A 25,232-nucleotide genomic window follows, 5' to 3' on the forward strand; every position below is an offset into this window, starting at 1 on the left:
AACATCCACAAGGACATATATAGTTTAATAGCTACTTACTGATTTTTTTACTTATTCTTTCAGAGATAAGCTTCATGTGTAACTGTATAATAATATATGCAAATAAATACATCACATTTTACACAAGTTTCATTATTTTGTGCATATTGTTCTACCCTGCCCCCTTTTCTCAGCAGCAATTTTTATGTAATGTAAGAACTATAATTATGCAAAGGAATGTGAGAAGACCAATTATCAGTTTATGCAAACTCTTCAAGCTGTTTTTTTTTTCTGCGCAGTAGTTTTAAAATTACTAATGACCACATCCTAGGTGTACTTTACCATAAGTGTACCATCTTCACATGAGTACTGAATGTTTTTAAGAATATTTTGTACTAACTACCTATGTGATATTATTCTAAATAATATTTTATGCTTAACATAGTTTTCCTATTGTGACTCGCGAGTACATACTGTTTATATTATGTTTACTGGACACTAGTACAAGACACTGTACTGCATACTGTAAAAGATGCAGCAATGAACATGGGTTGTGTTAGACAATGAGGAAAACATGGTTCTGTGGAGAGAGCATGATAATCATACATAGATGTGAACACACATATGGGAACTTGTACAGTCATTAAAGGGCGAGAAGGCAGTTTTAATATGTCCGGCTTATTTGCCTTTGTCATTTTGAAGGAGCAGAGACTCAGGTGTGCAGGCAGATGCTGGTCGTCCATTGGGAACACTTGATCTGTGTGTGTTGTGGTGATGCTCACTGATTTCTGCTGACATCAGCTTTATTATGAATCGCATGGCAGGCCCCTTTCATACTCTCTTCAGTTATGTATGACCTCTGCTTGAATGGACTTCAGCGGTTATAATGGCAGCCTAGTGGACTGCAAAATTTACATCTTCATGTCAAGCTAATTTGGGAATCATTTCATTAGCTTCCCAGTGTGAAGGACATTAATAATGCAGTGATTTGGACACATTTCCATTCATTTCTTCCACAAAGTTGTCTGCGCCGCGTGCAGATGGTGCAGGCTGGAGGGGCTCAGAAGACCTGAGTTTTGGATTAGGGTTGTAATCTTGAACTATCTCCTTCAATATATGTATTCTCTTTCTAGAATGTCTGTGGTTTCAGCAGCAGAGAACATTTGCTTGAAGAAGCGCTTTTCATTAACAGATATGCCTATAGCGTTATACTCCTTTGATCACTCTGTCTGGGTTGTTGAATAATCTTTATTTTTAAAGCTTGCTTCTATTCTTTGGTGTTAGAATATGACTTAATATAAAATATTTTTCTGTGTTGTAACACATATTTTTAGATGCAGATTTTTAAAGGGAAGATTGCAGAGATTAGGTCTCTTGGGAGTTACCCATCTGTGGAAACATATCTCTGCTGGACTGGAGCTCTGATGTTTGCACAATGATTGCTACAGCAAGCCGTTTACTTGGTCTTCGGACAGAATAAATTGTTTCCTAATTGGAGTTGCATCATGACATGCTCTGAAAAATGTGGAAGCCATGGTTTCCACTTGGCTTACAGAGATGACAGATTTCTCTGTCAACCATATTATGAGATGATCTTTAAGAAGGAGCACTTTCCTACTGTTTTTGCACGTTAAAGTCTGCTATATATTTCCAATAATTAAAAGAATTAATCAAAATTATTCTATGTGTGCACAGAGTTGCATCATTGCAAAGTAAGTAAATGAGAATTTCTTCAGCATAATCTCGTTGATCATGATGTGTCCTTGTTACAAAGATGTTATTTCCTGTCTGTGGGTAGAAAAAATGGTGGAGAACTCTCCGCAGGAAAACAGGAGAGTCGGTTACAGAATAGTCATTAAAGGTCATTTCTAGAGCAGATAGGGAGCAGATTCCTATGTAGAAATGTGAAGCAAATGAAACAAGAAGCAGTTTGTAAAACCATAGTCATAGCCCGATCCTAGTTTCACGTGAGGAAGCAACAGCAACAATGTGTGTTCCTGTCCGCACAGAATGAAGAGAAGAATAGAAAACCATCTGTGGATGACGGCTACAGATGGAGCTGACCTCAGGTCAAGAAGGGGATTTCCTGCACTAAAAAGAGGAGGGGATCTAGTTTGAACTTTTTTGCCTTTTTCTATTTAACATCTCTCCTACAGACAAGCATTACTTTTGTATTTGAAGAGCAGATGTGACCTTGAAAAGATTATTCTCGAAGGATGGGCTGGAAACACGAAGAGAGGCAATTTAGGAGACTTTAAGTGCTTGAGAAAGGCGTTGACAGCTAACCCCACCGAGGAGACAGAGGGATGGAAGGAGTGGTGGGTGGGAGACCAGGAGGCAGAACTCAGAAAGATGCCTGATGATCAGTTAGGGTTTGGAGCCTGGAAGTTGAGTCCAGCGCTCTCCTGCAGGTTGGTCCCTGAGCTGGGCAAGAAGAGGGGTCCTTATTTCTTCTCGTGCTCCACACTGAGACTCTCCTGGGGTGGAATTCGGTGTGAGCACCCGCAGAGCGCCTCTGCCCATGCTGTCTTTCTATGTAGGCAGCAGTTTCTGCTCTGGTTCCCCACTTTCATCTTTCCACAGGAGACCCGGTAAAAGCAGTATCATCTCTGCTAACAGCCCCGTGGGCTTTTGTCTCTGCAGCTTGGTAACCTACAGGCGATGGCACCATTACATCAGCCTCCTCCTTGGGGACCGGCAAGCAGCTCTCTGGCTGTTTCCACAGAAGCCGGAATGCCTTTCTTCACGGGCTTGAAGCAAAGCAGTTGCCTGCAGTCTGCAAGGTCCTTCTGAAAAATCTTTGGTTTCTGTTTTCACTATGATTTATATAAACTTGAGTCTGAACACACTCATCAAGTTAGCTCTAAACCCAGTGTCGTCATTGCCCAAAAGCAGTCATTGGGAGCATCATTGTTTCATCTCTGGACTCCTTCCAAGCCCCTGGCTTTATCCTCTAATTTGTATAACCAACTGCTCAACACAAGCTAAGCAATGTCACACAGTAGATACTCATTTCACGAGGGACCGCTCGTTTTATTTGTTTACTAAGAAACAGATGTTTAAACATCTGCTTAAGTACTGTGATCTTCCCCCAGCAGATTGAATCTTTCCTTCCAGCAACATTACCAGGAAAACCAATATTTACCAAAGTAGAGGCAAATTGTATTCAGAAAAAGGAGTTCTGTAAAATTGCCTTTCATAACGTCCCTAAGATAGAAAATAAAATGTCAACAACAGCTTACACATATTTAATAGGAAATATTTTTGGTTATTTGAATTTTTAAAGCTCATTAGTATACTATGACCTTGAATCCCTTTTTATTGTGTGGATCTTTGATATAGAAGGCTAAAAATAAAGTAGGTTTTTTTTAATGAAAATCAACTGAAAAATATAAATATATTTGAGAGCTGTACTGATGTGGTAGAGAAGATACAATCAAAATTCACCCCCATTTATTTAGTTTTTAAAAAACGGACAACCTCCCTGCTTTTAAAGCTTTTACATGCCCACATCGACATTTTTGAGGGACTGCATATGGCTGCATGCACACACAAAAGCTTGCTTCTATAATACAATATAAAAGCATTTGACTTATACAATTAAGATAATCTGGTTACAGCCCAGACCTGTCTTATTTAGAGTGTGAGTGACTTCTGTCTATTGTCACTTGGGAGAAAATATAATTCTGCCTTTTAGCAGGAAATAATTGGTAGAGTCTGGGGCCAAATGGCTTATCTGGAGAAGGAATTTTGAAATCGCAGCTTCAGTCTTATGTCCCTTTGTACATAATTGAAATGGCAGGTTGTTTTGTTTTTAGCAGGACCCGGAGGGAACTCAGTTAGTGACTTCTCACTGATAGGGTTTTAACTAAATTGTACAGTTGCTTATGCATCTTGCAGGACACTTTGGGAAAGAAGAAACTACAATCAGTTCAATCTGTTACCTTTTCTGGTCTTGGTTTGCTCAGTTACCTTGCCACAGGCACGTGTAAGCACACACATACATACACACACACACACACACAGAGAGAGACAGAGACAGAGAGACAGACACACACACAGAGAACCAGAATTAAACAAAAGAGACGTCTAAATCTGTCATAAAGAAACTACCACCAGCACCCAAAGCTTCACTTGTTATTTGAAGGGTGATGTTCACATGTCCTTATTGCTTCTTTTGTGCAGATATCCAGTGGCCATGTCCTTTTAGCATGCCTAGAGTGGTCAGCAACACTTCCAGCTGTTTTCAGAGCTTACTGATTAGTCATTAGACAGATGCATACATAGTCTAGACAGGCTTTTCCTGCCCTGAAGCTGAAGCTTAAAGCTATTCAATTATTTTTCAGAAACCACACATAGAGGAACAATTTCAACCAATATGAATATTTAATATTCCCAGAGGAAGTCTAAAGGGAGTAATAGTGATGCATATGAATGTTTGATAACCATGGGAATGAATACAGCAGCCTTAACACTGGGGCAAGCGTCAGTGTGGAGAGCGGCAGCCTGGGCCCCACGCATGCGCTCTCACGGCTTCGCATGCGGGCATTACAAAGACTACCTAACCCCCATATCTAACGCTTTATGATATTTCAGAGCTTGAAAAGTTTGGGCGACATGGTATCTGTCTGTCTATCTGCTTCTTAAGTCAATACGGCGGCGGAGAACCCAGGACTGATTCTCTACGATTTTTGGTTTCACCTTCTCTACACTCTCTTATAACGGTATACCAGATCCAAAGGGTAGCCATCCATTAGGAAATGGAACTATGCCAATCTTGTCTCCAAGGGTTAGTGAGAGATGCAGAATAACAAGCTACAGAAAGAAGACATTTTCTTATTTAAACTCCATCGGAGAACGTGATTTTTTTTTTCCTGAAACACTGCATTCTTCCTACCATGCTCTAAAGAAAATTACTGAGATTCTTCATGTCCTATATTTGATTTTGAAAGAAAAAGAAAAAAAATTGGTGGTCTAAGCAGCTCAGAGTATATCTATAATAAAAATAATTAGTGAATCTTTTAAACTTTGTTTTGTTTCTAAAACCATTGTCTTCCTGATAGTCAAACTTCAACCACTTAGATGATATTTTGGTTTTAAAAGACTCTTTGTTGCACCCCTTAACAAATTTGGTTTGATTTAGATCATTTTTTTTCCTTTTAGAAAAATTAGAGGTCTCCTTTTGCTTCAGTCCACGTTACCATATATGAAATCTAGTGGAACATGTTATACCAGGACAACCATAGACACTGTCTCTCACTGTTTGCAATCAACAGCCCTAGTACATCTTCTTGGACATCCATGTCGCTTCCACTTGCACAAGCAGGAGAAACGATATTCTGCTTCATCTGAACAAAGTGGTTCCATCATTTCATTTCCTTAACTTGACTGCTAGAACAGGCTGGTAATTTTGGGAAGACAAAATTGCCTACACACATATACACCCATCTGTTCTCTGCAAACATGCCTGATTTTTCTTCCTATGCAGCTGGTTGGCAGTGGGGTAATCACCAAAGGTGAGCAGGCCAGGTACGTTTAAATCAAGTAAGGGACACTTTAAAGTTAAACGTGTATTGACAAGAGATCCTCATAGAAAAAGACTTGCTGCAACTGAGTTGTCCCTCTGCCTCCTGTTGGTCCACAATCCTCTGCAGCACCTCTAGTCTGAATGCTTTAAAAAAATCTTTGTCATGGTAGACATTAGGCAGCTTGCTTGTGTGTTCTTTGCTTTTCAGATATAAGATCACACCTGTATACAGTTCACACCTGTATACAGTTCACACCTGTATACAGTTCTTGAATTCTTCTGTGAAGGAGGTCAGCCAACTGCTATTTTTCTCATTTTACTAGTACTTCACCAACTTCTGGAAAATCCAACCAGAGTTTCAGAGAAGCTACCACAGGAGAATTATACAGACAGGAGCAGCTAGGAAGAGAGACTTTAATGATAGTAGGTTCTTTTATTTTCTTTTCACGTCATTTCTCTCTTTGGCAGCTTCGTCTTTAGGCTTTAAGAGGATAGTATATCAATCCTAACGCTTCTTCCTAGCATTTTGTTTTGAATATAAATTGCAAAGTTTGTTTCAAGTGTTTCATAATAGGGGTTTACTGTGTGAATATTGAAACTATAAAATTAAAGTTACTGAGTGAGTAGAAAGCAATTTATGTAATCTCTTAATTTAATAATATGTTTTCCCAGGGGAGGAAACAGAAGTTCTGGGGAGTTAGGTGGCTCCCTGCAGCTGCACAGCTTGCAAAGGAAGAAACAGAATAATTCCCCCTCTTTCCTGTGATGCAGAGTGGCAACCGTGACTGTTCACTCGGATCCACAGGTCACAGTAGCTGTTTAAAAACAGTTCTGGAGACATTTAGTGTACATAGCACATTTAAGGGCTTCAAATTTATTCAGATGCCTTTGTATGTTTAGCATGTTTTTATGGCATGGCAAAGGCGTGTATGTGTGGGTGTGAGGCTGTGGGTGTATGAAGCTTTCCTTGATTTTGCAGTCTTAACATTTCCTGAGTTATAAGAATATGGCTTTGCTTTACATTTACAACTCTTAAAGCTCCATAACCTGTAAGTAGATATGAGTCGAAGACCCGAGGGATTCACAGAACACATTGACTTCATGTGGTTATAAGTCTGGATCTAATAAGGATAAATTCACAGTGTTTCTGGGAAACTCTAACAAAAAACAAAAACTAAATTTATTCGATTTTAAAACCAAAACCAAAATTTCAAGCTGGGTGGTTGTGGTGCACCCCTTTAATGCCAGCACTCAGGAGGCAGAGGCAAGTGGCTGTTTGTGAGTTTGAGGCCAGCCTGGTCTACAGAGTGAGTTCCAAGACAGCCCAGGCTATGCAGAGAAACCCTGTATCAAAAAATAAATAAATAAATGAAACCAAACTAAAGCAATTTCTTCAGTTTTTACTTATTGTAAAGTGTCGATTCTATGTTTGTATAAAATTCCTATCCAGAATGCCTAATTGATCACAGTCTCTGATAATTATGTGGTTTATACCCTACTCCTCCTGAAGAGACATCATACACACATTTCTGGAGTTTAGGTACAATCTCTCAGCATCTCTGTTATGTGATGAAGAGACATCACGGTATGCTTGTAACTGGAGATTGCTCATTCATTTCCCAGCTGCCCAGACCTGAATAATCACACAGAAACTATATTAATTACAGCTCTGTTTGACCAATGACTCTAGTATATTTCTAGCTAGTTCTTACATCTTAACTTAACCCCTTTCTATCAATCTGTGTATTGCTGCAAGGCTGTAACCTACTGGTAAGGTTCTGGCATATCCTTCTCCTTCAGCAGCTACATGGCATCTATCTCCCTGATTCCACCTACTCTCTCTATATCTTTTGCAGCCTAGCTGTATTCTACCTTGCTATAGACTAAAGCAGCTTTATTCATTATCCAATAAAAGCAACACATATACACAAGAACATCCACATTATCCCTCCATTTTTGTCTAATTATAAAGGAAGACTTTAACTTTAACATTATAAAATTACATATACAAAGCATTTATTAAGCAAGAACTATAGTTACAACACTTAGTCCATTTATATTCAGTAAATTAAGGAAAATACACTTTCATCTATCCTATTAGTGAGTCTAAAGCTTCATATCTAATTTATCTTTACTCATAACTAAGGAAAACTATAACTATTTGTCTTCCACTCCATCAAAGGCTTCATAAGGATATAATATTATCTAAGTAAGCAAGAAGTGCAATCAAGCAACTTTCAAATCTCTAAAATTGACAGGGATATTTCACTGCCTGAACAGTGACCCAAAGTTCTTCTGTATCATTGGGGCATCCATCTCCAGTCTACAGGCCCATTGTATTTGGCAGGCTTTTCTGTGAAACAGGAAATTTGAAGATCTGTTCTGCCTATATTGGCAATTTGTCAGTCACTTTCTTCTTTCCTGAAGAATGTCTGGCAGACTCTTTCATGAAGCAGGAACCTTGAAGGACCATTCCATCTTCTGAAATGTTCAGCAGTCACCTTTCTGTGAGTCCTGCGTGTCCAGTTTATACAACATACTATCAAGTAGTCCAGGCAAGAGCAGTTTCTTGCCCAAATGGCTAGCCTTGTCATATTGAAGGCAAATTCTATAACAAGTTTCTTCAATTCCCTTCAACCTTTCTGAAGCAATTGGTGCTTCCAGAAGCAGACATGTCTCATTGTCGAAAAAAAAATCTAAGTTTTTAAAGCATTTAAATGCCATATTCTCTAGTTCTTTGAAAGGTTTGAAAAATACCTATCCATATGAAATATATCTCTCTACATCTAGAAAACCTAAATAACATGACTACAATGTCTGATTATTACAGATGATTATCTATTAATCTGTATTTCTTAACTATACATTATTTTTAAATGGACTGTACAAACACAATACCTTAAACAAGAGCAGAAATACACATACACAGTACAACAAAATCAACCTTAAATATGTATCAGTAAACTAAGATTGATACCAATGCAAAGTATTCGTCTTTATATCATATACTTTTTTATTTTTAGAAATTGACTGTGACCATTAATCACTTACAATCAACCCCTTTAAAGTAAAAATAAGAATTTATAAACAAACATTTTGGGAATTTGGGTGTAGTTTTCTCCAAACTGCTTCCTACTGTTTGTTGGGCAAAGTATTTTTAGGGTTCACAAAGACCTTTCAGAGGTTTTGTTCCATCAAACCACATAAGCCTGGAAGGAATCCACAAGTTCTCATCTTCTGTGGAAACAAAAGCAGAACCTCTTTTTCAAAGAAACATAACCTTAGACTCCAATTTTGAAGTCAAGATACCTTTATGTTGGTTTAGCTTAGCAGACCCCAGAATCAAATATCTCTCTGCAGTCAACACATTCAAAGAAAACACAATAATGTACATAATTCAGACTGTCTGTGTATATTTTATCTTTACATAACTCATCTTTTTTCAGTTCTTTAATCTATGATTGTCTATATTCTTTTATATTGCTTGACTGTCTCTTTAAAGACTTTGTTTCATTTTTAAAGCCTATTTATTTTTGTAACTGTCTATTTTTTTCTCTTCTCTCTCCCAAGCCGATGTTCATTTATCTAACACTGTGACCTATTCAGAGGTCTTTTTCTTCTGAATCTGTCTTTATTGAATATCTGTAATCATTTCCTGACCAGGATTTCTTTTTTTAATGCTAAGCAAGCTTGGCTAGGACCAACTCCATGTCCCAACCTGTTTGTTCTGCCAAGTCCAACGTAGAGGTTTGTTCACTACCTTTGTGAGCCATGCACACTGCCCCAGTTCCAGGGATGCAGTGGACCTATGCTTCCTTTAAGCAATTTGTAACACGCTGCTCACAGACTCCATTTAATTGCAGGATCTCGTGAAAGAACCAGAGTTCATCAGTCAACAAAAACCAGGAAGCCGAATCTTAAAGAAGTCATGCATTTTTTTTTTGCCACTAACATTGAATCAGGAAGACTTCTCTTAAAGGAGCCACCAGCAAACAGAGTCTATCTAAGAAAATGTGGCTACCAAGCAGCTGTGCTTCACTCTGTTCTTTTGTATCTAGAATTCCTTCCCAAGCTCTCTCAGTTTTTATGTGGATGTAGTTGCCCCATGTTGGTACACCATTTTATAAGCAGAGACCACTTGTTCATTTCCCAACTGCTCAAACCCAAAAAATCACACAGAAACTGTACCGTTTACAACACTGTTTGGCCAATGACTCTAGCATATTCCTAGCTAGCTCTTAAATCTTAAATTAACCCATTTTCTATCAATCTGTGTATCAGCATGAGGCTATGGCCTACCAGTAAAGTTCCTAAAGTTCTGGCACATCCTTCTCCTTTGGCAGCTACATCATGTCTCTCTGACTCTGCCTACTCTATCTCTCTCTATTTCAACCTGGCTATATTCTGCACTGCTACAGACCAAATTAACTTTATTCATTAGCCAATAAAAGCAATATATATACAGAAGGACATCCAAAAATAATGTTTAAAAAATCAAAGATAAAACTATTAATTAAAAAAACAACAATAAAATAGCAAAAACAAACAAACAAACAAACACCCCCCTTTCAATTCTCTGCAGTCTTTCCTGCCTTTCCATCACCTCTCCATTGGTCTTAGTGGCGCTGGGAGCTGCAATGCAGTGGCATGCAGTGAACCCTTTGTCCAAACAGCTTTATCTGCAAATGTTCATTGTGTAATGAATTGTTAGTGTGGCTCAAGGCCACTAGCTTCTGGTACACCATCAACCCTGGACCCTCATCGAAACTTCTCTCAAATATCCTGCTGTGGCCCCAAGTCATGGAGATCTTGTGGTTATGATTCCACAAAACCAGTCCCTTCACACCCTCTAGCAGGTCATAGGTGGGCTAGATGTTGGGGTAGGTCAACTCAAAGCCCTGGATGCATGCCTGGGAGGTAGAAAGGCTCCATTTCTTCCTGTTCTTGAGCTGGGTGAAGAGATCCTTCGGTGGGATTTCTCCATGCCATTCCCAGGCTGCAAACAAAGCCAGCAGCTAATGAATGAGTCTTCTGATGAGTATGACCTTTAGAAGTAAATGAATTTACTGCCATGAACTTTCGTGTGCTTCTAGAAGCTTCCTCATGCAGGTTTATAGATGTATCTTTGCTAAGACAAAATAGAAAAAAAAAAGATGTTTACTGTTCCCTTAAAAGAATGTATTCTAATAGAAAGAGCATGCTATATATTTAACGTTAGGTAAGCAAAATATGCTAAATTCCTTAGGGTCCTAATTATTCCAAAGGCAAGGTCTAATCAACAGAGTTGAACTCCGATTCTGTTAGAAAAGCAGAGAGTGTTCTCACAAATCCTTTCTTTTCCCTATCAATGGCAATAAAAATGCTCACCTTGCTGGGAACTCATTACAGCTGGTAATTTTATTCACTTAACTTGACACACCATTGTTAAAGGGCTGCAGATGCAGAGACGTGTCTAAGAGGCTGAGAGCCCCACTATGGAAAGATAGTACATACATCTAAGATGAGGTACCTTGTAACAAACCTGATAACAGATTTGAGCGTCTTTGAATTTTTAGACACAGGAAACATAATAAAATAGAAATTCCAACTTTAGGCTATCATTTGTTTGTATAAGTGTCTACTAATCATGTGACTTATACAAATTTTTGGCTGTCCTCTATTATTTCTGACAAATTGTGCTGTGCTACTATAGAATTTTGAATGTAATTTAGTTCTCAAGTCCCAAATAACCCTGCTAGAGGTAGAAAATGAATGTTTTCATCTGAAGAAATAAAATGGGAGACTGGGGGAATGCCCAGTACTGACAGCAAAAATGCTGCTTTTTCTAACTTAGTATTGTTTCAATTGTAGGGTAAATGAACTCAATTGTCTGGAGTATTTATTTGTTAGCAACATGTGAGTTTATTTAATGACAGTGCACAGTTTTTGGCAGGAGTTTCTGAATTTTTCTTACAATGTTGATTCACCTCAAACCATACTGTTTTCCAGATCGACTCTGCTGGGTTTTAGCAAAGGCCCCGAAGTTAATCACGGATAGGAATCAATTATACCACCCAGCTGTTTCTATTGATGGTGCTGTTGTCATGGAGTAAGCACAGAAAAGTGCTTCTTAGCCACACACTTTCCGTAGTCAAGGAGATGCTGTCGTACACTTTGAGAAAAGATGGAGACATCCCAACGGTGCAGAGAGGATGCTTTCAGAGGAGCAACTGACCTCCCTCTTAATCAAGTCTACAGAAGTCTCAGTGACGAAAGACTGAAGTTGGAAAAGGTTCTTTTTGATAGTAAAGATGTCCAAACATGGATAGAGGAGATGCTATAGATACTAGATGGGTTACTCAGAGTCGCAAGGCACAAATACATAGGCTTCAGGTAGACAGAGTTAATAATTCAAGGATTTTCTTTCAGAGAGGTGCCAAAGATTTCCAAGAGGGGGCTGAAGAAAGGCAGAGCCTGAAGGACAAAATTTCTCCTTCTCTTAACCCCGTATGCTCCTCAGGTAGAGCAAGGCCATAGGGTCAGTTAGCAACCCCAGACAGAGAATGCTTGCCTTGGGACTTCTCTAATTACCATGGCTGTAGAATTATAAAGTCATGTTGCCCGCTCTGAGCCAAAGCTGCCTGTAGTTTATTTCTCTGGTCTCCCTTCCAGTGTCTGGGACTTCATTCCTTTATGGAACGGCAGCGCCTTCCCTTTCTTTTCCCTCTGCAGATGGTTGGCTCTTGGCCGTGCTCCTGTAGACTTCTCTGCAGAACACTGTCCTCTGAGCACTCCGCTCCCCAGACTCTGCAATAGGAGTTTGGCTTCCAGTGGACAAACTCATCCTCCAGCTTACGGTCTCCTTGGTGCTAATGAAACCAATCTCTTTATTTCTGAAATTAATGGGTGTGCTCAGACTTATTGACATTCGTTTTTGGAACAGTCAGACAATGCAGTCTCAGGGCATACCGGGATCTATAGCTGTTAAAGGCCTAATGGATAGAAAGTTTTCATATTTTCATAGCTGCCATCACATTTTTTTTTGAAAATGATTTCTTTTCTTTGAATGCAATGACATTTGTGCAGTTTCTTAATAATCTATATAGCTGTATCATTATACCAGTGGAAACATACAGCTATCACAAGAATAGGGTAAGTTTCAAATTTTAAAGCAAATCAGTGCTTTGTTCGAGTCATCTAAATATTTTATAAACTGCTTACAACACTGTGTGCTTGAGTTAAGGAGTGGCTAAGCCACCTGAAACCAAATTACGGATTGTCATGTGTGTACATTCACTTCTAAACAGCATCTTTGAACAGTTTATATTTGCCTTTTGTAGTTTAGAAATTTTCTTGTAGATAAGAGCTTTTAAACTAAAAAATACATTTGTTGTTATTCAGATCTTTTGACACATGATGCAACCCATCCATATTATCTCTACACTCTAATGCTTATCTAACAATTGGGTTCCAATCTAGCTACCAATCAATAAAATATGGGGGAACAGAGAGTCCTGTCCGTGTTTTTAAGTGGAATTCAATGCCTTAGTAGCTAATATCCTGCATAGATGGACTGCATGCTGTGCTGACATTGCCTGTAGCATCTCAATGCTGTGTTGAAGCCAGGATACAGCAGAGCATCGTCTCCTTTGCTGGCTTTCTGATTCAGGTGTCGGCTGTAGGCAATCTGGTCTAGCGTCAGGGGTCTGAGTCTGAAATATGTCCTTGATTTCATGATCCAGAGACTGAAAACATGAGGACTATAGACTGAATAACAAAGTTTGGTTATTCATGAGAAAGAACACTGAATTTGTATCTATACTGTAAGAGTAGAAAATAATACATAAGCAATAAAAAATCGAGACATTGTGTCTAAATGATGCATGAATATTTTAAAACTTCTGAAATTTATACCGGAAAAAATCTTGTAAATATTCTCCAACTCTTCTGTGACTAATCAAAATGAAATTGAACTAAGATGTGAGGTACACATTCAATTATGTAATTGCTTGCTTCCTGGCCTTGAAAATTTAGCTAAATATAATTTCTTTTTGGTCAGTCCAACTTATAGTGAAAAGCACTGTCATGTTTGTGCTTGGTGTGGTCAATTTGTTATTTTCTAGCATTCATTCTTGTGTTCTTCTGAAATCTCTGAAGTCTCTTTCTTTGTTTTACCTGATTTCCCTAAAGCATGAAGATCCGCGCTGCCTAACTTCAATCAACCTTCATTTTTCCCTATGTAGTGTATGACTCAGTCTTCATGCTCTTCAGAGTTTAATATTTTTCTCAATTGGGCTTGCTTGGTACCATTTCCTTTTTTCTGTGTGTTTCTTCTGTGAAGAAATTAACTCTTTCCAGGAGCAAAGGCATTGGTTAAAGTCTCAAGGTCCTGTTTATTTCTGCTTGTTCATTCAGAGGGGGTAGGTGAAGAGACTAGGGAAAGAATGGACAGCAGGATCTCAAGAAAACAATTAAGAACTTCAAACTAAATTCATATGCATCCCTGTAAATCTTAAAAGCTAAAATCTATATACATATTTGTCAGAATTCTGGGCCAATTTTGTGATCCATAGAAAATGTAAATTAAAATATTCAGTTAATTCTGCCTCCTATTGAAAGTAAATTTTGTCAACTATTTTCTCATTAAAATGTTTTAGAGCTAAACCAACAACAAAATTAAATCTCCAGAAATGTGATTAGATCTCCTAAAAGAACATCAATCTATTTAGAGAACAGACTTGGCATTTTAAGCATGTGTCTACATCAGTGCTTTTCTTCTGTGGGCAGAATGATGTGATGTAGCAAGAAGAAATAATATTCTGGAATTAGAGGAACTGGGCATGACTCCCAGACTGCCCTAGCAGTCATGTGACCTCCGTAAGATAGATGATGAAACCCTTTCAGGTTTGGTGTATGGATCATGTGACTAGTACGAGCAAAAGTGCCTTGTTGGTTGTGAAGCATCACCCAAAGTACACTTATTTCAGATAAACTTGACTGGGAATATACTTAAACCAAATAGATGATTCAACACCCACGGTAACTCTGGTTTTACTTAATTAACAAAGTGTCAATGGGTCTTGAAGTTTTTGAAAAATGCTTGAAATTATTCAATCTAGAAAAAAAAAGTCTTTTAAAAGACCACACCCCTGAAACTGAATCATAAAACTCTCACCTCAAACTTTACCATGCATAAGGCCACTCCACCCTCCTTCAGAGAAGTTCATTTAACCTTGATTTCTGTCAGAGTTGATATTGAAATTAATGTGGAAATCACTCACCTATTGGGCACAGTGTGCATAGCCCCAGGGCTCTACTTTGCTTGGCGGTGTCCAAAAAATTGTTTTTTACTTTCTTTAAAATGAATTTCTAGGTCCAAGCAAGCATTTTATTATATGTTATTAATATAGTCACCTTGGGGTCAATATCATAAAATACAATGTTTAATATTCATCACTATGAGTACCTCATGATGAGGACCCTGTGATGAATTATTCAAGGAATCCAGTAACCTGCAACTCAAGGCAGCCGAAAGCACTGTTCCAACGATAGCGGCCCTGCCAAGAATGGCAGATTTGGATGATTACTTAACATCCAGACAGGGAAACAGGGAAGGCTTGGTGAAGCTGTTATTTAAATTGAAATGGAGGGACATTTCTAAAAGGAAAGCCATGGAGCTGTGGAGGAAACAGTGTTACAACTTAGCAATGCTAGTAATCAATAATGGCCTCTTTCTTGTGTATGTGTATGGGGTAGAGAATCATTTACTAATTATGTAGTAGAATCTTGCCAAATTTTCTCCGTTTTGCATTAAAATGTTTCAGAATTAAGTTTCTAAATTCCAAAAACACCTACAAAACACTTAATGAGTAAACAGTAGTTTGTTCTTAAGATGTGAGACTAGATAACGTTAATTGGGACATCGTGGCAAATTGGTTTGTGCTTCAGTTATTATCTGACTGCAAAAGAGACCAACTGTGCAAACTCAATCAGTCGGAAATGAAAAAAGAACGAAGGAGACTAGAAGCTGTTTGCACTAACAGATTGGTGTTCTTTTTAAGGTCAGCTAAACTAGGTAATCCCATTCGATCTGAAGGTTCAGGTTTACGTGAAAACTCATCGCACCAATCCCATCATCATCGGTCCACACTCAGATTATCCAGTTGCAGATATCCAAGCTGAACCATGCTCAGTGTCTTGCTAAAATTGATACAGAGTATGTGGTTCTGTTCTAGAAGGTCTGTCTCTTTTCTAAGAGAAAAATGAAATTCTTCCATTACAGTCTAGGTTCATGTTCTTTCTTCCTATTAATTTTTCTTTACTCGCCAATCATCTTTAAGTGCCTGTGAGTAGAACTGACATTAATTTTCTAAGTAGTGCACTGGGCATATTTATATCTATGCTTATGCTAATGCTTAGTTATACTGGTTTCTGTTCTAATGTTTTCAGGCATCCTGTTCTGAATAGTTGTTGCCTGTGTGTACCAGTGGTTTAGATGGGATTCCTTAAGGATAGTTTCCACTAATGGTTCCCAGAGACTTGATGTGTCAATTCCTTTGGGTATCTGTACTTGTCCTGTCAAAATAGTCTGATAGAACAGTGATTCCTTCCATTGATTTAGGTGCCAAAATTTGGGCTGTTGTAATTCTATGTTTCTGTCCAGGGTTGGTTTATGGTTTATTTAAGAAATCACCTTTTATATTTAAACTTCTCGATGCAAAATGCTGGTGAATGCAAGATACTTTAAATGTATTATTTCATCAATTTTTGTGTCATATTTGAAAATATAGGCTTATGAAGCACTTAGAAAGTGGGGACAGAAAGATCAGGAGTTCAGTGACAACCTCCACTGTTGACAGAAGTTTCTGTCCTGCAGCACTTCAGTCCCAAAGAAACACACAGAGGTCTACATTAATTATAAACTGGTTGGCCTAGTAGCTCAGGCTTCTTATTAACTAACTCTTACATCTTAAATTAACTTATAATTCTTGTCTATGTCAGCCACATGGCTTGGTACCTTTTATCAGCGAGGCATTCTCATCTTGTTTCCTCTGCACCTGGGTTATGACTACAGACTGAGCTTTTCCTCCTCCCGGAATTCTCCTCTTCTGGTCGCCCCACCTATACTTTAGGTGCCTGGCTATTGGCTAATTAGCATTTTATTAAACAATGTAAGTGACAAATATTTGCAGGATACAAGACCAATGTCCCACAGTACTCTACTATATGGGAACCTGTTTCAAACAACAACAAAAAAAATGACAAAATAATGAACAATAAACAGATTTGTGAATAAGATAGGTATTCAAGTAAAGAAACGGTCACTTAAGGAATTCAAGCAAACCATTGATTGTTGACCAAATTGCTGCATTTTCTTAATAGCGAGAAACTGTAGATTATGAAAATAAAACAAGACAAGATAAAAATAAACCCACAAGCATTATTTACTTCCCAATAGCTTTTTGTGGAGAAGAGGGACCACACTGTACAGATGCACACTAATTCCAAGACTGATCTAATCAGACACGTGAGAGCTGAGGGGAGGAGCAGCCAGGTGAATTCTGGAACCAACACATATATATTTAACTGTGGCTCTGCATCCCTCAGATTCATTAGCTTTTAGTTATATGGTGTTTGTAGAAGACTTGTGAAGAAAACATTGTTTATTTGAAATTGTGAAAATAATCGCACAGAGAGCAGAAGTGAGTATATAAACAAAAACTAAATAAAACCCCAATGATTCCAAATCACAAAATACAAACTTGTCAGAATATTGATGTTTCAGATGTCAAAGAGGATGTGGAACAGATGTTTATTAGTGTGTTTGCTACTTTACGTGACTCACTTCATTTAATCCTCACCCCGAACTTAGCTGTGTGTGGTATCCATAGCCACAAAGTGTGGTCAAGAACCTGCCGTAGTCCGTATGCTAATACAAAGTAGAGGTTACATGAGACCCAGAGACTAATTCTATAACCCACAGATTGTGAGGTTGGTAGAAATTTTAGTTTCTCAGACCTTAGGGTTGAAGCCATGTTTTTGATTACTTTAGCCAAGTTCCTGGAGAGAAGTGCTTCCTATCAGAGTGGGTTTCTACACAGGGCAGTCTGGGTTGCTGTGACAACGGAATCCTTCCAGAACCCCACTGATTTTCCAGATCCAAATTCTATCAGCTTTGGTTTTGACAGCACTCCAGCCTTAGGATCAGAGCTCAACAGAGGCAGAAACGTCATTGCGTTGCAACTTGCTTATGTCCCTAGACTAAAATCTGTGGTTAGGCTCTGTGTTTTGTTTCTAGTTGGTGTCTGGCAAAGCCAAGAACTCAATATCTCAATATTAATGATCTGTACACAAAAAAGCAAACAGAAGCAATGTCACTTCTAAACAGTAGCAACAAAGGGAACATCATAAAAATTGAGATTCTTTCCTCAGCCTACAGTCTACTCACATTGGCTCTTTGATGCCTTAGAAAAAGTCCTCTGCCAGGTGAATAAATTAGGTGGATTCCCGAAGATCCAGCTCAGCTTTGGAATCCATTATAGTGGGTTTTTTTAGGCACTGTGTCTCATGTCTGTAATCTCATGTCTCAGGACGAAGGCGGGATAATCGCAATTCTGAGACCATCCTGACTGCAGAGTGAATGACAATCTCCCCCCTTATTTGCCCTACCCCAACCCAAATCAAAGACAAAACAAAGGAAAAAGAAAGAAAAATTAAAAAAAATAAAAAAATAGATTTCCAAATCTACCTTCTCTTTGGCCTGGCATATTTAGTTCGAGTATATATACATAAGTCTTGTGGCTTGTGTGTTTCTGTGTGTACATGTGCATGGAGGAATAGTGCCCTTTTGTCTTTCCTAAGAAATTTCCATTTCTGTCTAGCTTGTAAATATAGAAAATGAGAACATCTATTGATTGATACTTTATTCACTGTTCATGTCAGTCTCAGTCTACTTTTCAAGGACAGTGCTCTAGACTGATTGGCTATTATTTTCTTCATTATATTATGATTTTATATATAATTTATATTGGGTATTTTCGTTGTTTGGAAACAAAACTATCAAACCCTAAAACAGTGTATGAATTCTTTAATGATTTTCATCTTCTGTGTTTATTGAGCCACTGGAGAAACATTCAAATCTAGTGTCACATATGAGCGAATTCTATTTCTTTTCCAGTTATGTGCTGGAAAAGAGATATGTACATATTTACATGTGGACACATGTAGAAATGCAGAAACACACTCACAGAAACTTCTCTCCTGTGTTATTTAGTAATTTAAGTGTAACCTAATTCAAAGCAAAGGATGTAGGGATTCTGTTGGAATTAATGTCTCTACAGATAACATCAATTAACTGAAAATGATGATGCTAGTAAATGCATTTTTAAATTTTTAAATAATCTTTTAACAATTATTTGTTTTGTGCATATATGTGTATATGTGTATGGTTGTACTAAGGATAAGGCACATGTGTGGAGGTCAGAGGTTCTCTCCTTCCACCATGCGGGTCCTGGGGACCAGACTCAGGCCAGCAGGCTCACTGATATGTGTGTTTCCCTGCTTGGCTGTCTCACAGGCCCACCAGCAATTGTTTTTCAAGTAGGGCAGCAATAGTTTCTCATGAAGGGCTTCTTAAAGTTTATATTTGAACATCCTGTCTCAGATTACTTAGACATACGAATGTTCCAAAAATATAGGAATTAAAGAGATTGATATATCAAGACAGGGTCTCATTATATAGACCAAACTAGCCTTGAACTCACAGGTATCCATTTGCCTCTGCCTCCTATCAAAGGCATGTACTACCATACCTAGGCCAATTAAACCATGATTGTATTGACTATAGCGCTGCTACTACAGTATGCCTTTTAGAAGTGATATTAATATTTTATTTTAAATAAGTACCAAAGACCATTTTTAGTTATTTTTGGGAGAAGAATGTTTTCTTTCCATTCACAAGCCCTCAACTTCGACCCTTCTCCCCAGATGCATTTGAAAATGTGATATTTCAGCTGACATCCATGTCCTCTGTTCCTATTAATTCTGAAAATTCTCACCCATGATCTGAAGCTGAATCCTGTCCCTGTCCTCCCTCTGAGGGTGAGTCACTCAGCGTGGGTGAGGTCTGTAGAGATGGTAACTGGCTCTGCTCTCTCCTTTGGTAACCAAAGTGAAGGCATCTTGCTGAGAGAATGCTTGCAAGTACCAGTGTCGGCCATAAGCAAGTGTTAGAAGAAAAGCTGACCCGTTGTCAGGCTTGTGAATGCCTGCTACCGTGTTGACCAGCCTCTGCTTGTTATAGAATTTAATTCACAGCATCTTCAGAGTGATATTGTTTCCAGATACCAAGATCCTTTGTCTTCTGGCCCACGTTGGCGTTGTCATTGAGCAGGTGCTTATGATAGATTGGCATCTGGGTGAACAAGGAGAGGACTAGAGACCAAGAGAGGGCTTGGATATTTTGGGGAAAAGCACTGAACAAAGACACAGAGCGAGGGCTCTAGAAATGTGCCTTAAGTCTCAGCTTTATATTGCAGCGTTGGCAAATTCTCAAAGGTATTTCCGTTCCCTTCATTTCCATTACCCCTTGCTTTAAATGGCTGTTGCAGGGAAAACACCTAGCACAGAGTGCCTAGGTTATTCTCAGTGGTTGGTAAATAACGTCTTTTCCTATTATGAATATATGCTTATCGGAAAAAAAAGTTCTGAAAGTCCTTCCTCCTCTGTTGATTTAGAAGCACCATGAATATCTAGGATAAATAAAACCTTTTGAATTTGGGTGATATTGCCAAGGGTGTCTGCTAAGTTAGCCTTAATAGCTACTACGTGTTTCCAATGAACTTGGTCAGATAAATATCAGAAATAAAAGTAGTAATGATGCCACCAAAAGGGGTGCGTTATTTTCTGTTTGTTCAGCGTAAACATTGTTTGCTATGTGGCTTAAGTAAATGCTTTTTTAAGCATTTACAGTAAAGGTACACATTAAAAGCAGCTGTTCCTATTTGACGGCTACAGCAGAAACAGAGAGATCAAGGACTATCTTCAAGGCTGCAGAGTTGACAAATAGAAGACCTGGAGTTCAAGGTTCTAGGTTCGTAGAACTTGAGAGACTTTTCTCTTCTGCCACTGCTGTGTGCTCTGCTGGGCTACAGATTTTGTCCCTGGAATCAGTATAGTGAGCTTCAATAGGTAGTTTGGTCAGCGTAGTAAATAATGAATTCTTTGCTGCTGGTTTCCCAAGCATTCATGAAATCCCACAAACTCTCCTTTGCTGTGACTCAGAACCCCTTTAGCTGACTGAATTATTTCCATCGATGTGGATTTCAATTCCATCTAGCAGCAACAAGATTCATCTTAACAAAGGATGAGCTGTGTCAGGGGTTTTCCAGAGAGGGGTTTCTGTCATAACTTTTCAGTTAGATGAATTTGGATAATAGAATTAGTAACATCTGTCCAGTTCAGGAAGAGAAAAACTTTTATTTTAGGGACAGGCTTTGCACCTCGTGGATCTTGTATGAGATTAAAAATAAAAGACCCCAAAGAGAAAAGTTCCATTGCACAACTAGCAACATAAACACGGGGGAAGAAGAGACAGGGCTCTAACTCAGTAATGAGGCTAGAGTCACTGGGAGGGAAAATGCATAGACTGTACTTGGGAGAACTAAAGAGAAAATGATTAGGCCCATCTGTGAATTCAGGAAGTTCTTTGAAAAATTGAAAATCGCTGAACTGAGTCTTGGATAGGGAGTAATATGCTTCCAAATGGTGGAGGAGAGGAATGAGGTGTAAAGTGGAATTCACGCTCATAACCCATGGAACACATCAGAGAGCTTGGAAATAGATTGATAGTATCATTGAAGTGGAACACAGAAGAGAAAATAATCAAAATGGTAGCCCTATTGTTCTGTGACAAATTTTACTGAGGAGACATGACGTACATGTTCGTTCACCCCAGAAAAGAAACCCAGGACAGACCAAAGTAGCAACTGCGCCACTGTTCTACTTGACCAGGGTGTCCTCACTAGGGCTACTAACAGGAATATGGCTAAGCAGTTCCTGAAGGGAATATGGATGACTTAAAATCAGCTGCATCATCAACAGGCCCACTGCACCACAGACTGCAGTTCATGAAAGCTGCAAACCTGGAGCCTTCTGGACAGCTTGCAGGCTACAGTCCAACAATCTCTCCCCCATCAACTGCTCATTTCTCTTATGTAACCAGGGATGGACTCTTGTGAGGATCTTCCAAGTTGCTGTTCTCCCAGACTTCTGACTGGAAGTCTCCAGTGCTTCCCCCTCTCCTCCTAAATTTGTAATATTTTAGTTCAGAGGTAATTACCATACAACTTCTATGTGGACCCTTTTCCAGTGTTAACAAATTTTTGCTCCTTCCAAATCAATAGGGCAGAATTCATTATGATATTGTGTATGTGGAGTTAATGCCAGATCCCACAGATTAAAGAGTTTAGTACCATATCATGAACATTTAAAATTATTATTTTAATTTCTCTTGGGTTTCCCAGGCTTCCCACCTTTCCCAGTTAAATACAAACTTGGTGACTCCCCAGATACTCCTCCATAGGTTCAATAACTCCATTGACTCCCTCACAGAAACTCAGAAAGTACTTTAATACTATGATTTGTCTCTTGTAGAGGATAGAACTCAGGACCATCTGAATGGAAGGATCCAAAGAATAAGATATAGAGGGCAGTAGGGCATGATAGCACATGTTCTACTTACCAGTGTGTAGGCAGAAGTTTGTGTCCTGTCTGGTCCTATATCCATTCAATCCCCAAGAAACACACAGAGGCTTGTATTAATTATAAACTATTTGGCCTATTAGCTCAGGCTTATTATTAGCTAGCTCTTACAACTTAAATTAACCCATAATTCTTGTTTATGTTTAGTCATATGGCTTGGTTCCTTTTCTCAATTAAGCATTCTCATCTTGCTTCCTTTGTGACTGTGTCTCTACCCTTCTTCTTCCCAAGCAATCTCCTAGTCTGGTTACTCTGCCTACACTTCTTACCTGGCTACTGGTCAACCAGCATTTTATTAAACCAATATGAGTGACATGAGTGACAAATCTTTACAGTGTACAAGAGCATTATTCCACAGTATTTCCCCTTTTTCTCTTCAAAATAAGAACCCTGAATCTAATTTCCTTTGTTTAGCTTTTTTCCTGATTTTTGTCCATAAAAGTTGTTCTACTACTCTAAACAAAAGCAAACAATCATAATCAATTTTTTGGGAATGTGGGCATAGTTTTCTAGGCTATTTTCTGCTGATTAGGGTTGCTGGTAATCTTATAGAACCCAAGGAAAATTAAGGATTATGGTTAAGTCCTGACAACAATATTCTGTGAGACCTGATTATCTCAGCCAGCAGCCTTGAAGCTGTTCAGGATGCAGAACTCAGAAGAAACTGCAGCAGAGGTGCTTTGAAATGTTGGGTCATCTGGGCCATCTGTTTCTATTGGAAATTTTTGGGACTGAACAACTGTGGAACTAAGAGGGACAGAAACTTCTGTCTACATCAGCAGGATGTCCTGTGGTCTCTGTTGTTTAGATACTTTCATCAAAGCTTCCTTATATTGACATGATTAAGTCACTGGATGTAGGTGACAGAACTCATTCTCCAGTCCCTTTCCGCTCCTAGGGAGGGTAACAGTTACTGGAAGTTTCAACCTGTGGCAAAGGGGCTAGTTTTTCTGATCATTAGTTCTTATCCCAGATATATTTAGTCCACTTCTCCTCTTGTGTCATCATAGCAAACAAAAACAAACAAGTGACTAAAGCTCAACTGACTAAACAAATAAAAACTTGGGATTTTATTATTAATTCTAATTAATTAGATTAATTAATTAGATGCTGCAGTGACTATGTTAGTGTCAGATAACACAGACACTAGAACAAAAATGCATCATTAGAATCAAATGGAAATAGTCAATCATGTTAAAATGATCTATAGAGTAGAATGTCATAATAATTTTAAATGTTCATATACCTAATAATAATACAGCATCTGAATACAGGAAGCAAAGTTAAGACAGTTAAAGGTAATAATAAAAAATTACATAATCATATATGGAGATTTCAATACCCCTGTACCACTAGTTTATATAGCAAAAACCAGACAAAAAAATAATTAAGGACATAAAAGATCTGAGAAAGGCTGTCAGTCACAGAGTACTTTCCTTTATGGAACACTATATTCCATAACCACAAATGTGTATGACTTTAAGATGTGGATGGTCCTTCAATTATTCTAGGTTATTAAACAACATCATAAACCTGAAAGGAATGCAATAATATAGAGTTCCTTTTCTAACCACAGCAGAAATAAATTAAGAATCAATAATCTTAATATATATCTAAGGAAACTCCAAAGATAAGGCACTAAAGAGCAAACTCTTACATAACCTACAGATCAAAGAGGAAATGAGGAAGATAGAAAACATTTCAAATTGAAATTATGACAAAATAACAACATATTCAACTCTATGGGACACAGAAAAAAATAGTATTTGTAGAGAATTTAAAATCTCTACAAATTGATGCTTTTATCTTGTAAGAAGATCTATCACCAACAATTTAAGATCTGCCTTAAGAAGGTAGAAATGGGCTGAGAAGATAGCTCAGGCAGTAACATGTTACCAGGACCTGAGATAACATCCCTAAACTCACACAAAAGTCGGACACAGCAGTCACTCTCTAACCCAGTGCTGGGGAGGCAGAGACAGGAGAGTCCCTGGAGCTATCCTGCTCCGAGTCTGGCTGCATCAGTGAGCTCCAGTTAGGTGAGAGATCCTGTTTTAAGAAATACACTGGAGAGTAGTATTGCTGGATCCTGGGGTAGGTTGATCCCGAATTTCCTGAGAAACCACCCCATTGATTTCCAAAGTGGTTGCACAAGTTTGCATTTCCACCAGCAATGGATGAGTGTTCCCCTCACTCCACATCCTCTTCAGCATAGGCTATCATTGGTGTTTTTGATTTTAGCCATTCTGACAGGTGTAAGATGGTATCTCAAAGTTGTTTTGATTTGCATTTCCCTTATTGCTACGGAGGTTGAGCATGATTTTAAGTGTCTTTTGGCCATTTGAACTTCTTCTGTTGTGAATTCTCTGTTCAGTTCAGTACCCCATTTTTTAATTGGGTTAATTAGCATTTTAAAGTCTAGTTTCTTGAGTTCTTTATATATTTTGGAGACCAGACCTTTGTCTGATGCGGGGTTGGTGAAGATCTTCTCCTAATCAGTAGGTTGCCTTTTTGTCTTACTGACAGTGTCCTTTGCTTTACAGAAGCTTCTCAGTTTCAAGAGGTCCCATTTATTCAATGTTGCCCTTATTGTCTGTGCTACTAGGGTTATATGTAGGAAGTGGTTGGCAAGAGACTTGACTCTAGAGGATTTCCTAGGTATCCAAGCAGATGTCCCCAGCTTGTTCCTTGGACAGCTGAGGAGAGGGTGCTGGAACTGGCCCTTTCCTATAGCCACACTGATGTATATTTTGCATATCACTATAGAACCTTCATCTGGCGATGTTTGGAGATAGAGACAGAGATTCACATTGGAGCACTTGACTGAGCTCCCAAGGTCCAAATGAGCAGCAGAAGGAGGGAGAACATGAGCAAGGAATTCAGGACTGTGAGGGGTGCGCCCACCCACTGAGATGATGGGGCTGACTTAATGGGAGCTCACCAAGGCCAGCTGGACTGGGACTGATAGAGCATGTGATCAAACCAG

The 25,232-nt window shown here is 38.6% G+C and overlaps 1 long non-coding RNA gene across 3 annotated transcripts in view; it reads left to right on the forward strand.

The window, feature by feature from the left end:
• LOC146892170 (uncharacterized) overlaps nt 1-25,232 on the forward strand; it is a 90,578-nt gene that overhangs the window by 59,048 nt on the left and 6,298 nt on the right. The window contains exon 2 of one of the 3 annotated variants that reach the window (XR_015004754.2): nt 2,623-2,762. The exons of the other annotated variants lie outside the window; for them this stretch is intronic. This is a non-coding gene — a long non-coding RNA (uncharacterized LOC146892170). The remainder of the gene's footprint in view (nt 1-2,622; nt 2,763-25,232) is intronic. 3 annotated transcript variants of the gene reach the window in all.

This window comes from Myodes glareolus, chromosome 12 (assembly GCF_982192425.1).
Source record: "Myodes glareolus chromosome 12, mMyoGla1.1, whole genome shotgun sequence".
In the NCBI taxonomy this organism is placed as follows: Eukaryota; Metazoa; Chordata; class Mammalia; order Rodentia; family Cricetidae; genus Myodes; species Myodes glareolus.